This window comes from Harpia harpyja, chromosome 2 (genome assembly GCF_026419915.1).
Source record: "Harpia harpyja isolate bHarHar1 chromosome 2, bHarHar1 primary haplotype, whole genome shotgun sequence".
Taxonomy (NCBI): domain Eukaryota; kingdom Metazoa; phylum Chordata; class Aves; order Accipitriformes; family Accipitridae; genus Harpia; species Harpia harpyja.
Window position 1 is genome coordinate 14,144,544 of NC_068941.1, and position 6,076 is coordinate 14,150,619.

Sequence of the window (6,076 nt, forward strand, 5' to 3'; positions counted from 1 at the left end):
TTTCTGAAAACTCTAGAAATAGAGCAACAGTAAAAACTACTGATAATTTCTAAAATAAAAATGTCAATGTTTTGAGTTTTTTTGTTTGGGGATTTTTTGTTTTGACATGAACTTTTAATAGACCCCATATTGTGCTTATAGAGTCATAGAAAAGCATGCCATTTTTACTGTGCAGTGCTCCAACATCACTAAATTAAGCTATGTTTTAGCCTAAGGAAACATGCTTTATTGAGACCTAGCTCTCTCTGTCCATCCATCTCTCTGTCATTCCTTTCCTTTTGATATTATTTGCCAATTTCGGCTCAATTTTATAAAAAGGTAGAGATCTTAAAGATAAGTTCCTACAAGTTTCAAGAATGCAAGTATCAGAGCAGACGAGACCAGCACCAGTGTGTGTCCCTACCAGAAAGCAGCTATTTTTTATGCTGACCCACAGCAGCCAGTTGATGTACTGATATGCATATAGCTGTGTACCAGCTACAGCAATGCTATTTCTTAGCTGACTTGCTTTCTCCCCCACTAAAAAAGAAGGCATTTGAGGTATATGGAGATGTAGTGGAAAACTGGTGGCACTATGGGATTAGAAGACATGAGGAAGGCCTGATGGGCCAGGAGCAAAGGGATCACATGGACCACAGAGGATACAGCTGGGATTGCAGAGATAAAGATGACAAGAGAACTTCTATGTAGACCACAAATCTGTGGTAAAGCAAGCATTACAGTAGAGCTTGCTTTCTATATAGCTATGGGAAACATGAAGCTGTGGGACACGCATTAGAAGCGCTTAAAAGGCGTCCTAATGGAAGCCCTGCTTGGTCTCAGATACATACCATGTTACCATTTAATTGTAAACCTATAAACTCAGCATTTTCAAGGAAGTTCTAAGCACACAATTATCCGATATAAAGATAGTCTGTAGAAATCAAACCCGAAATCCAATCCCTATGCTTGCTGAAATTAACAGTTGGATTCTGGGATATTCACTGTCAGGCTGCTACAAGGGATGTTACTGGCTGCTGTTTTACACACCTCTGCCAGCAGAAAGGAAATTCCTGATGGGCTGTTTGGGATGGATGTTTTGTTGTACACACTTGTCCCAAAAGTGATCACTTCACTAGCACAACTCTGAAACATTTGAATGGTCTTGCTTTTATATAAAGATGATGTCTAAGACCCTACCAAGCCCTTATAGGAAAAAAAGTATTACATTGTGAGCCAAGAGCTCAAAGATTATTGCTGGTGGAAAAATATCACTCCGAATGGTAAGAAGCAGAAGTAGTCTGGACAGCATCCTATCCTTGAGTTGCTGTACCCCAGCACAGAGCAGACACAAAAGTCAGGAGACCAGTTCCTCATCTATCCTGCCAATCGGGTTTTTTTTGCAGTGGACCAAGTTGGACAGATCCAAAACAGAGAAGGCTATTTTGACACACTACCGATAACTGGAACAGATTTTTAGTACCGGGCCAAGGCAACTGCAGGTAATAACACCGCAAACGCTGAGTCCAGAAAGGGTCATTGATTATCTGTTTTGTATATGACAAAGTGACAAATGTTTCCCCAAGTCCTGTCATACTTTGTACGAAAGGTACAAAAATATGACAGAGAAGTAGCGGAGGATGGCACCAGTGCTCTAAATCCCTGCCACTGCAAGGTGCTGATCAAACAGCCAGTCAATCCTAGAAAGCAAGCAATAGGTATTCACACTTTACAGGGCAGGAACACCCCCTCTCCCACAGCCATTCCTGCCTGCAGGGCAGGGGGGAATATGCCTCCCTGGCCCCAGACTGGCGATCAGGTTAACTTGGCATGCACAAGCAAGGCTCAGCAGCTTTTGGAGTTATTTTTGCAAGGATATGGGACCTAATTTGAAGTCTATAGATCTGATGATTCTCCTATTTCTATTGCCAAGAATAAATACCAGATAAATAAAGGTTCCATCTGTGAAGAATTCCAGATCTGACAGCTTTAAGGCAAAGTTTCACACTTCTTGTTGCCCCCGAATGCAAAGTTCCTGTGCTATGAAGACACATGTCTAGTGTCAGCTTAACTCAAACTTACTTAAACTTCCTATCTACTCCTTGATTTTATTCATGCTGTAGGCTACTAAAGCAGCTTATATTTTACAGTAAGGTCCTTTAAATTGCATGTCTAATCCTAATCTTTTCTGAATTCATTCTATCTCCTTTATAATGTCCCCTTAATGGCATACAAGTTCGAAGAAAAGAAAAGAAAAGCTCAACCCAAAAAACACAGACCCTCCTTTCTTTAAAACTACAATTCTACTTTGGTTGTAAAGTAGGTAAGCACAAGAAGCTTGTGATCCTCAGCATTGCAGGGGTTGCAACGCCACTAATCATGTGGGAGTTATGCGATTAAAGCAGGGGAGCAACGCAATGCTGAAACAAGCCTGTTTCAGGCAGGATTTTACCCTTGAGTAAATTTGTGTTGCTTTTAAGAAAGAAGGAATTGCATGGATATAAAGGAAGAAAGTCTGTAGCAGTTTGTTGCTCTATGTTAGATATACTTTAAAATACAGCAGTTGCAATATTTTAGAAAAAAGAATCTAAGAATAAGCGTGAAAGAGTACTTTACCTAATTTTCACTCAAAAAATACATGGGATGTCTGTGGCATGTTGATTTTCTTAATTTAGACATAGCAGAAAACAGAACGCTCACAAGGGACCCTTCTGATACAGGAAAATCCTTTGGAAACTGTGGTGTTTTGCGAGAAGAAATTTCTTAGGCAGACTATCTAGTCTTGTTTTCAACTATTTTGCTTTAAAGGAAAAAGAAAAAAAAGAATTGCCCTCAAAGACAAATTTATCTTTCATAGCATATTATTTCAGCATTGGAAACTACTTTTCATTTAGGAACATCCAAGCTCTGCAATTAGTAAATGTCTTCATGTGGATGGGGCCCGAGTGAGGATCTCTCAGAACTGGTATAGAAGACAACATTCTAAGAGACATGTTGAAAGCAAATGGGCAGGGGGTGGAAATCAAGCCATTAAGGTTTTTCTCATAAAGTAACAACTTCAAACACTTCAAAGTCCTTCTCTCTTTGTTTATAACCAGGACTGAATACTTTGTGTAACCCCCTTCTACTGCTGATACTTGTAATAAGTGAAAAGGGGCAAGGCTGCAGTGATTTTGATTTTATAGAACTTCATTAATCATTTAAATGGAAACAAAGACATTCACATCCAACCTCATTGTGTTCCCATTGGCAAGAACTGTCAAGCCTTGAACAGTTACTCTAGGTTTGGCTCTTCTGGTATTATCACAGCCTCGGCACCAAATACTTTGCATTGGAAATCAGTCACTTACTACAACAGTGGAATGAAAAAGATCTGTATGATTTGGATTTTCTCCAAACCACAGTTAAACTTAAAAAAAAAAAAATCAAGCCAATTTTCTCCAGTGAAAAAAAGCATACATTATTCATTTCCTCCTGTATTGTTCAGCTCCAGGTTTTGGGGATGTGGGATTCTTTCTCCGTTCTAGGTTTTAGTAATCATACTGCTTTTGATTTAGTGCCCTCTTCTGCTGGATAATGTGAGCGCATGTTGCCCAATGGTTAATTATTCTCAATTAGCCCTCACTGGAGAATGACACTTCCCAGTAACTACTGAGAAAGAAGACAGCCTTATGAGGAAGAAAGAAGCCAGGCAGTGGGGGGTGGAAATCACATTATGGGGAGGTGATCAATGAATCTCCACAGACCTCAGTAATTTAATTTAATTACAGAGAGGGAAAGAGAAAGAGGAAGTACGATCTTGATACATATTACTGTCTCTTCTCTTTCACTTACTCTATATTTTCCCCTTTAATTTAATTAGTTTGCATACTGCAGTCAATGCTGAACTGAGAAGACAAACTACAGGCAGCCAAACTTCCCAAGATGAAGCATAGAAACTATAGCAATGTATAACACTTTTTCTAGGGCACAAGCAGAGCTCACACATATATCTTTTGAAAGATGATTAAGTCATGAAGGTTTAAAATAAGGAAAACTGTTTATCACTACAGAAGCAAGATTTTTAGGTAACTAAGAGACATGGAATCCACACATGAAGCTGATACAAATAATCAACAGACCATATGAAGAAGTCTTATATTCTGTGGAAGCTTCCCATTTGTTATACAAGACCTGTTGAACATCAATCACAAACAGCCTTTCAGAGCTTGCCAAAGCCATCGTCTGAGTTTGGTAAAACGCGAAGAAGTGGAGAACATTTGCAGATAGCTAAACCACTAAGCAAATCATGCCATTCCAACAACCTGTTCAATTACCTGTACTTCAAGCAAATGGCAGGAACAACTCCAGCACAGAAACCTCCAGTTTTAGCCCGTCTTCCCATCCCAATAAAGTTGGAGGAGGCAATCTCCCACAGCATCCCAAATAAAGGAGTAAAGATGAGAATGCAGGAGAATCCAGTTACCCGCAATGACATTTGATACCTGTCGCTCTGGGATGGACTCTTTCCAACATCCTGCACACCTTCCATCTTCTGCAGCAGGTGAGCAGGGCAAGAGGAAAGCATACAACCAAGAAATACCTTTCCTAAGAGCAGAACTGTCTATGGGGAACAGGGACAGCACTCCATGGAAATGAGCTAATCCATGGGTGGCAGACCAAGTGACACTAGCTCCTATGTCCTTTCACACAGAATGCCTTCTGTCCCTGTGTGTCTCCTCCACCCCATACGTGCCTGTGCCCTCTAAGCTCTCCTCCTGCAGTACTACTGGCTCAGTCTTTCACCCCCTAACTACCAGCAGAGAGGAAACAGCATCTGCAGTAGCTGATTATAGCCACCAAAGTGCTACTCAGCTGCATCCTATATGTGCATTCACTCATCTGCTGGCAAACACAACAAAAGAAGCTATTGATCTCCTCAGTCATCACTCAGCTGGTAGGAATTTTGTGTCCTTCCTACCTCTCTGGTAAAACAAAAGTTGGAGTTGGCTAGTTAGCTCAAAATTTATGAGGGAGAAGAAAAGGAGAGAGACCAACAGGTGGGAAAAAAGCACAGCCTCAGTTCTTGGCTTGGTTTGGGTTTGTTGAGGTTTTGTGGTTTTGGTTTTGGGTTTTTTTTTTCCAGAAAAACAGATAAAAAATAGTATTTTATCACATCATCAGAGCTTGCCACGCAGGCACAAGAAATCTTGGTTAAAGTATTTCACTTTCAGACTTTCCAAATTTTGAGTACCAACTTGCAGTTTGAATGATCTTTTTAAGTAATTGTTTTATGTTTTTAAGAGGCAAATGAAAATAAAATTTAAATTCTATATTGGCAAGCATGGGCAAAGAATAAAATTGAAACTGTTAGATGGACTTCATCTATCTCCAGCATTCAGCTATGTGAATTGGCTGCTAGCAGCCACAGGCTGTCATCCTTCACGTGAACTAGCACTAGAGGGAGGTGAAACACTTTGCCAGCTGGTTTCACAGATACTCGCTGACTGCAGAGGAGCAGTTTGGACAAATTTAGGAATCTCAAGTTTTACTCTGAGCTTTGAAGTGTATTGTCAAGAACAAACCTTTCCCCCATCTCCTTTAGTCTTGCACTATGTCTGCTCTGCTTTCTGCTCTGGTCCTGTTCTCCTTAATGAGCCCTTTCACCATTTTCTATGGTTCATCACAGCCTTTGTGTAGCAACTCAAAAATTCACTTTTCTGCAGGTAAGGGACAGAAAAATATTAACCTATGTGGTAATTACACTCCATACTAGCATGACTGATAAAAGTGATCAGTGATGGCCAGGGACCACTTAAACCAGTAAGACAATTTCTGATTAAGCAACAAGGCATTCTGCATGCAGTTATTGGCTATTTATTTTGAAGAGCAGCCCTCTGCAAATTGCAAAATATCTCTGTTGTTAATCTGGGACAAACAAGTGCTGAAGCAAACCATCCTGTGCTACATATCATCACAGCTAGAGTTTATATATATATTCCTAGTTCCTTTGGCTTTCAAGAGTATTGCCTTTTTTTTAATTAAAAAAAGAAGGAAAAAAGAGGATCTCTGACACAAAGTGTATATACAGGCTATCCTGGGACTCTTACATTTTTTT